This window comes from Halichoeres trimaculatus, unplaced genomic scaffold (assembly GCF_033239565.1).
Source record: "Halichoeres trimaculatus isolate MK-OKI-2021-1 unplaced genomic scaffold, fHalTri1.1 fHalTri1_scaffold_6, whole genome shotgun sequence".
NCBI lineage: Eukaryota > Metazoa > Chordata > Actinopteri > Labriformes > Labridae > Halichoeres > Halichoeres trimaculatus.
The window spans coordinates 3582921-3590757 of NW_027437184.1; positions in this window are offsets into that span (position 1 = coordinate 3582921).

A 7837-nucleotide genomic window follows, 5' to 3' on the forward strand; every position below is an offset into this window, starting at 1 on the left:
GCCAATGTAACGGAGAGAAACTTGTACTAAGATGTTATTCTAGTTTCAAGCAAATTTCTCGTTCCATTGGCAGATTTTTTTTTACTTGTTTCACGCAATTCAGGCCTCATTTTAGTCTTTAAACAACTTGAAAACAAGATATTTTCTGGACTGATTGGTTGAATATTGCTCACATTGAGCATTACGAGTCAACTTTTACTTTAAATAAGACCAAAAAACTTGATAAGATTTCAATTTATTGCAGTGTATGGACTACTAGGAATGGGTACCAACGAGGTACTTTAATAGGTACCAACCAAATACTGTCATCCTTGTGACTTGGGGAAGTGGAAGAAAATGTGATTTTCCATGGTGGACATGAACACAGCATTGTAGGTTCATGCATTAAGAAATTAAACATTTTGAGATCATATTATTAAACTAATATTAATTACCACATAAACACACACAAAAGCACCAAAAATTGGAACCTTTGAGAACTGATACTGATTTCTAGGTACCGGGCATTGGTACTGTATGAATTTGAAAAGCACTCATCCCTATGGACTACTGGAAATGCATCGTTTGGTTTGGGCGAGCGGTAGGACCAAGTTCAAAGAACATGAGTCAGCTAAAATCCCTCCAGTGTGAAGATCACTGTCCACACACCTTCCTCCCTTTGATGATAACGGCCTCTTTTCAAACAGCTCTTTAGGGCTTTACAGCCACTTTATACAAGAGGTCTTACAAGTTAAAGCCCATTTAAAGTCCGGATTAACACGTTAAGACATTGGCATTCTCACTTGCAGATCCAGGGTAATGTCAGGACATTTTCAGGAGTGATGTGAATGTGTGAAAAGGGCTTTTGAGTACAAGTTCTCCTTCAGCTGCTGACTTTTGGCAGACCTGTGTGTGTTAATGTATTGTTGCTAACTTAAACCATACCCTGGCCTTTTTAAGGAGCTGGCTGTTTTACCTGTTACCTGCTATGAAGCATTTCACAGCCCGGATGGAAAGATAAAGGATGGTATGGTGCGTTGCTCATGTTACAGGCTGAATGTCCACAAGCTCGCTGTGAACTCCTCTGACTGAGCGCTTGGCGGTGGAGGGGAAGGGATTCTGCAGATCTTCTCTCTTTCTGGCAGTCGACCTGCAGAGAGTCCATTCCATACGTGTCAGGCGGTGTTGTGTTTCTGGGGCATTCCCTCTATTTTGCCCTCCTCCTCTTCCAACAGCATCGTGCTAATCCTGTGTGGGATATCTATGCCACCCACCGCCTCCGCCACCACCCAGCGCTCTCCAGTGGGACCACCCTCTTAGGGGTTTGCAGACATTTACATGTTCAACATTTATTCATTTTAAAACAAGGAACAGAATTTGAAACCTTGGAACTGGTGAAATGACTGAATTAATTGGGATTTTAGTTATTAACCATCTATTTTCTTTTTTGACTCAGTTGCAAGAGAAACTTTTTTTGTTCTTGATCTTATGTTACTACATCCAAAGAGCTTGACCCTAAAGTGACATAGCTTCCTGCCTCCAATCCAAAAGTGGCTCTTACACTTCAGGTTGAGCTGACGCCTGGTCAGACCGGGGGTAGCGGTAGTTTAACTGCGTCCATTGCACCTACAGCGGGACCTGTCCACACAGCGGGTATTACGATCTGCCCTTGATCTGCCCCATTGCATTATGAAGTGGAATTGGGGGCAGGAGGGCTGAACGGGGTCTATTGTGTGCTGAGGGGAAAGAGTCATTGGGCTAAGGAGGTTTGGGTTACTGCAAGGAGGGTTCACTGTTGTGAATGGAAAGGAAGGAAAGGAGGGCAGGGCAGAGCCAACTGCTGGGCAGGAGGTTGAATTAGAGTGGCCCGCTCCACAGATTAGGTGACCGCTGAACAGAGCTAGGCGGGTATCCTGTCCAGGACCTTCTTTGAAAAGGTCAGGCTTCATGGACTCTCCAGAACTTAGGATAGAGTATTCTTTGACCGTGTTCCCACATGGTATCAGATCTTTGATGCAAATTCTGTCTCTTGAAGACATTTTGAATATGGATGTTGATACACATCAGGGACGATTGGTCGATTCTCTCATTTACTCCATTGTTAAAACAATCAAGAAGATGTGCAACCACTTCTTGGTTTGGACAACTCTCTGTGGCCAGTCCCCAAATTGTCTGAGCAAATACTCTTATCTCTGTTTAGTCACTGTTTCAACATCAAATGGACATCAAACCTTCTCATTTCAGCTGTTTGGACAGTCCTCTCAACTATTTAGTGAAAGTTTGACCAAGCTCACAGACTGTCATCAGTGTTCTTCTCAACAAAATTCTACAAATCATCTCAGGTGATTCGTCTGCAGGGGAAAATTTGCCCTCATCCATGTCTGTCTTCTGTGTTTGTTGACAGTCCACCTTGAAACCAACACCTTGATATCCAATGAGAAGGACAGACTGTGGGTACGATGGCCACATTTCAGGGTTTCAAGTGAATCCAGGAGTTCATGATAAAGTTCTTCCTGTCAAAACTTTTGTTCCTATGTGTTACTGTCGTTTGCAGTCTAGAGATATGAGTGATTATTTGGAAACACCATCTAAAGGGAATCTTTGCTAGTTTTGGGATTGGGAGCAGGAGGGCCTGTTCCCCCTTTTGAACTTTTCCCAGGAACTAGAGACCTTTTGTGCTCTTCAAATCCAGGAACTAGGGATTTTAGTTCTGGGTTAATGAATTGAGAAACTTTTCTGTCTTTTTGAAAGGCTTTGACCGGCTTTGGCTTTGCCACCAGCTCTTGACTCCTTTCAAGTGTTGATTCACCAAATCTTTCTGCAAGCTAACACAGTGATACCAGAAAGTCTTCCACCTTCTTCTATGTTGTCACTTTTGCTGAATAACTTTTGTTGTGGTCAAGCTGCCCTCTACTAGTCTGGCCATGTGTTGCAATTAGCTTTTTATTTTTTCCATACATCACTGGACTGATTCAGATTATCTACCCAGGTCTTTGGCCTATGGTGGAAACGTAGATAACAATGGACCAAAGAAATCAGTAAGTTCTTGAAAATGTTTTATCAGGAACTAATAGTGTTTCTTACAGAATCTACACAAAGATATCATCGCTTGCACAACACATGAGTTCATTTAATTCTTTCCTTATGTAATATTTACAATGAGGGGACTCTGTATGCTGAAAACCTTGGTATAGACCAGGAGTCTGCAACCTTTACTTTCAAATTTCAAACTCTGAAATTTCAGAAATTTGCTAGTTTTACAAGTTTTTGAAATTAAAAAAATAGAAATTTGGAAAAATTCAAACTAATTGAAATTAAAAAAAAAAAAAGTTTAAAAACAAATTTTAAAAAATTGAAAGAATGTAAAAAATGGAGTTAAGAATTTTGAAAAAAAAAATTAAAAATTCACAAAAAATAAAAAAAAGAAATGTAAAATAAAGTACTTTTTTTGTTCTTTTTGAAATTTCAAAAATTTGCAAAAAAATTACAAAAAATACTTTGGAATCTAAAGAAAATGCAAAAAAAAAAAGAAAAATTGAAAAATAGAAAAAATTGCAAAAATTAATAATTTTTGACTGAATACTTGAATTTGATAACAAAACATGAAAATATTGCTCAATTCATCATTTTTTGTCGTTATTCAATCTCTGGCCACATATTTAGCACGTATATTAAGCTGGCACACTGACAGCCAAATAAATCCATCCACCAAAAAAAAATGTATAAATAAAAGTCTGTATTTTCTTCCTAGATTTTTCTTTTTGTAGATTTAGGTGTTTAACACTTGAGGTTAGCCACAGGTGCATGGAAAGTTGGTGGGCTGTTGATGTTGTAGGAGGTGAAGTAGAGCGGTGGCAGGCTTTGTTGCCTACTGATGTAATGCATATTCAGTTTAACAAAATGTCAACATTTTTTTACGTAATGTCAATGTCTTTAATTATCAATACCCTCTGCAGGAAAAATAAAAAAATCTTTATTTCGATAATATTTCTTTTAAAGCTTCAATCAGCTACTGCAAAGGAGTCAAAGAGCCACATGAGGTTGCAGGTTTCAGACCCTTGGTATAGACCAAGTGTTTTTTTGTTTCCTATCATGTTATCTGTTCCTAATGAATTGTTCAGGGTGTAGCTGAATGGATAAGCAACGGTGTTGGGGCAAGATATCAGTTGTATCAGCGAATCTTTACCACTTCTCTATCCGACACATTTCCCAAAACATAAACCCCAGATAAGGAAGCGTCCCTGGCTCAGTGCGTTATCTTCTAACCGTTGGTTTGTCCTCTTTTTTTTGTCCGTCTTTATGTGACACTCTCTTTCACGGGTTAGTTAAGAATATGCATCCATTTACACAACAAGACGTGGGCGGTATAAAAGAAGCCTCCGCAGAGAGTCTTGGTGCTGCTTAATGGGAGCCCGGGGCCTGCCCTCAGTCCTGTAGCCTTTCACACATCTTGCTCCCCGCCTCTCCAGTTACTTCCACTGTCCTGCTGCAACAAAGACCCAACTGACTGCCCTCTCCTTCCCAGACCCTATCAGCGTGGATCCACCTGAGATTTCTCTCCCGTATCTCCCCAGCATCTATGGAAATGAAGTGTCTTGTATAACCTTGTAAATGAGGCTGTTCCTAATTAATAAAGGGAGTACACAGAGAATCCAAAGTGACTGATGTTAATTCTGTAACTCTACCTAGGACAGAGCTTGAAAAGCAGGGTTTCAGTCTGTGTGTGTGTTTCTGCTTTTTGTCCATAAATGCCCCAGAGAAACACTGAACTACTTTGGTGATTTTGTGTGTGCTCAGGTGCCCTGAGCTTTAACTGCACTGAGTGAACCCTGATAAGGTATTTACCGCAATCCAGGCCCAATCCAAATGCCAACCAACAATTTAGTTGGCATGAAAAGACACCGCCAATTTTCATCAGGGTACAAACAGCACTCATTTATTGACCTTTGGTTTTCAGAAGTCATCGTGACCAGAGGATAAAGGTCACAGTGTTCCCTCTGATTCCCCCCAAAAGACATTTTTATCATCATTGGCACTTTGCAGGTGTCAATGACAGATCCTGTCCCAAAGGCATGACACTCATCCTGTATGAAAGTCTCTCTTTGTGCACAGCATTCCTTCTCCCCTCCACTAAAAACATGTCCAGAAGGAGTTATTCCCTTTCCCCAATGCTCCATCATCCCCGATCTCTGACCTTGTCTCCCCCTCTTCTGTTTTTACCCCCTCTCTCCCCCAGATTCCTCTGCTGTACCTCCCCTCAACTGCCCTCTCCTCCTCTCCTCCTTCCCCCTCCCCAAACACTGATCTCAGATTAAGTTGAACACTATCCCAGGTAAAGTTTGCACCTGCTGCTTCAGGCAAAGATACTTCCACATCTTTAAAAAGGTGCTCTTTAGTTTCCACTTTTTTCCTCTGAGGACGTCATTTAAACATCCAGACTTTTGGACTGTTTCTGCGTTTGCTGGTTTCTGAGTGGATCTTAAATTGGACCACAGGTGCTCTTCTCTCTGGATATCCAGCTCACCCTCGTCTCTTTCCATCACTTCAGTTAGTATCACTTCCTCTGTCATTTCACACCTCCATCACCCTCACCACTCTGTGGATGCTCCTCGGCTGGATGGGACACGGCTGCGTGGAAGCTGCCAGGTTAGACGATTGAGGTGCTAGATGTCCGTCTTCTGAAAGCAGGTGGGTGCATCATGTCCTCTCTAATTTCATGGATAGATTCCTCATTTTAAATGTGTTTCAGTCAATCTTTGGAGGCAAAGGTTTTTTTTCTTGTTGTCAGAATTTTTTTAATCCAGGTTAACCATAGTCAAGCCAAGTCAGTTTTGTGTTTTGTCCAACATGTTTGACAATATTCAGCTTAGGTGTTCCCAAACTTTGTAGCTTCATTCTTGAGAATTGTGGACTCATTAAAAAACTTCTGACAAGTTTAAGCAACCAATAACCCATCAGGTTACAAATCTTTGAAGGCTTGATGTCCATCTTTAAAGATTGCTGAGATAAAGTTGACCTTATCTTTATTCATTTTCCATTTTGTGTACCACATGGTGATACATTTTTGGGTTTGGTCCAAACCCAAAGTTGGTTGACACAAAGTGACAGTTAGCAGGTTTATTTCTACTAATGTCAGAATCACTTACTTAAATTATGCTTTAGAGTTTTATTTCCTTGTGACTGGTTGTCTCTCTTTCAGTATGACCTTAGTCTTAACTTCTTTAAGTGTCTCATTCATCCTTGAAGTCCTCAGGTTTATCTAAATCGCTCTGCTAAAAGACAAACCCGACAGAGCTCAGATAAGATGGTGTGCTACCAGACTGACTGTTAATCTTTGTGTTGACAATGTTCGATGGCAGACTGATGATATTAGAGCTGACGTCTTTCACCAGTGCTCACTAACCTTGGCACACCTGAGCACAATTTACCTCCAGGCTGAATGGAATTCACACATTAGAGGAATATTTAATTGGATTAACATACCTCACATATCAACAGTCCTACGGTCCGCTGGAGAATTAAAGTTTTTGTCTAACGGTATCAAGTGATAGCATCTCAAATCATGACCAAATCTAGTTTCTGAACTATGAATGAGATTTTTATTTTTTGTATAACACAATAAACACAACTAAAAGATACACTCAAACTATTTTTTTTAAAAGAAAGAAAAATATGTAAGATTTCAAATTAAAGCTCCTGAGAGAATTTCTTCTTGCTGTTGTTTGTGTTGCTTTTGGCGCCCCCAGTGGAAAAAGCAGTGCTTCCTATCACTTTGCTTACATCTGTACATTCAAAGAGCTTTTTTTAACATAAAAACGTATCCTTCTGATTGTAACACTTGAAGGTATCAATCATTGTCGATATTTGCTTTTTTTCCCCCAGCAGGGTGCTTTAACCCCCAATTCCTGCAAAACAGTCATTTTACAAAATTACAATAAATAAATTATCAGTTCTGGTTTTGATGGTCCTGACTGATAGTTTAGCTCATAGAGAGGCATTAATTTAAAATTTCATCTAATAAGGGAAAGTAAAAACGATTTGTTCTACTTCATAACAGTCCAGCCTTTAACGCAAATTTTCCAATAAGCTCATCATATTATAACACTCGTTAGCTATATTCTGCATTCAGGGCTTCTAAATGGTTTAGAAATATCCTGTTAACCAAGACTTTCTTGTTTTGCCTTAATGGGATCTATCAGGACGTTTCCATCACTGCTTCAGTTCACTGGTTATTGGTCTGTTAATGCAAGACTGAGCAATTAGTGAAAGTGTCACAAGTCCAAACTAAAAATAACAATGTGTCTGTTAAAAAATGAAAAAGGATTCAGCTTTGGTTGGAAGTCACATTTTTGTCCTGTGGGGAAAAACTAACAGTAAAGAGCAGTTAATGGTGAAATTCACTAAATGTATAATAAGAATCTTTTGAAGTGTGACTCTTTTAATACAGTTTAATTGGTAACATTTAATCTAATTCTGACAACTTGTCTGAAACCTTAACTTTGCCAATGGGAAGCTTGCCAAACCAGGCACTGAACAGCCCCAAAGGGCCAAGCAAGGACCTTGGCAATTGAAACCTGCTCACTTTAAGCCATTAGTGCCCCAGTGTTTACGCTCTTCGCCCTTCAGCCAACAAGGCATGGATTGCTCCCAAAAAAAAGTGGTAATGAGGTCCTAAGCAGCCTTGCGGCTTGAGACACAGAGACGCTAGAGCACAGCGGGCCAGTTCTGTCAGCTACAGGGAACCCAGGTACAGAGAGGCCAGTACTCCACTGTTGCTGACTCACATGGGACTGTAAGGCTAATGTGATCCTGTAACATTGTTCTGGCATGCATAATGGAGCCTTTTCAGGGCTCCTCA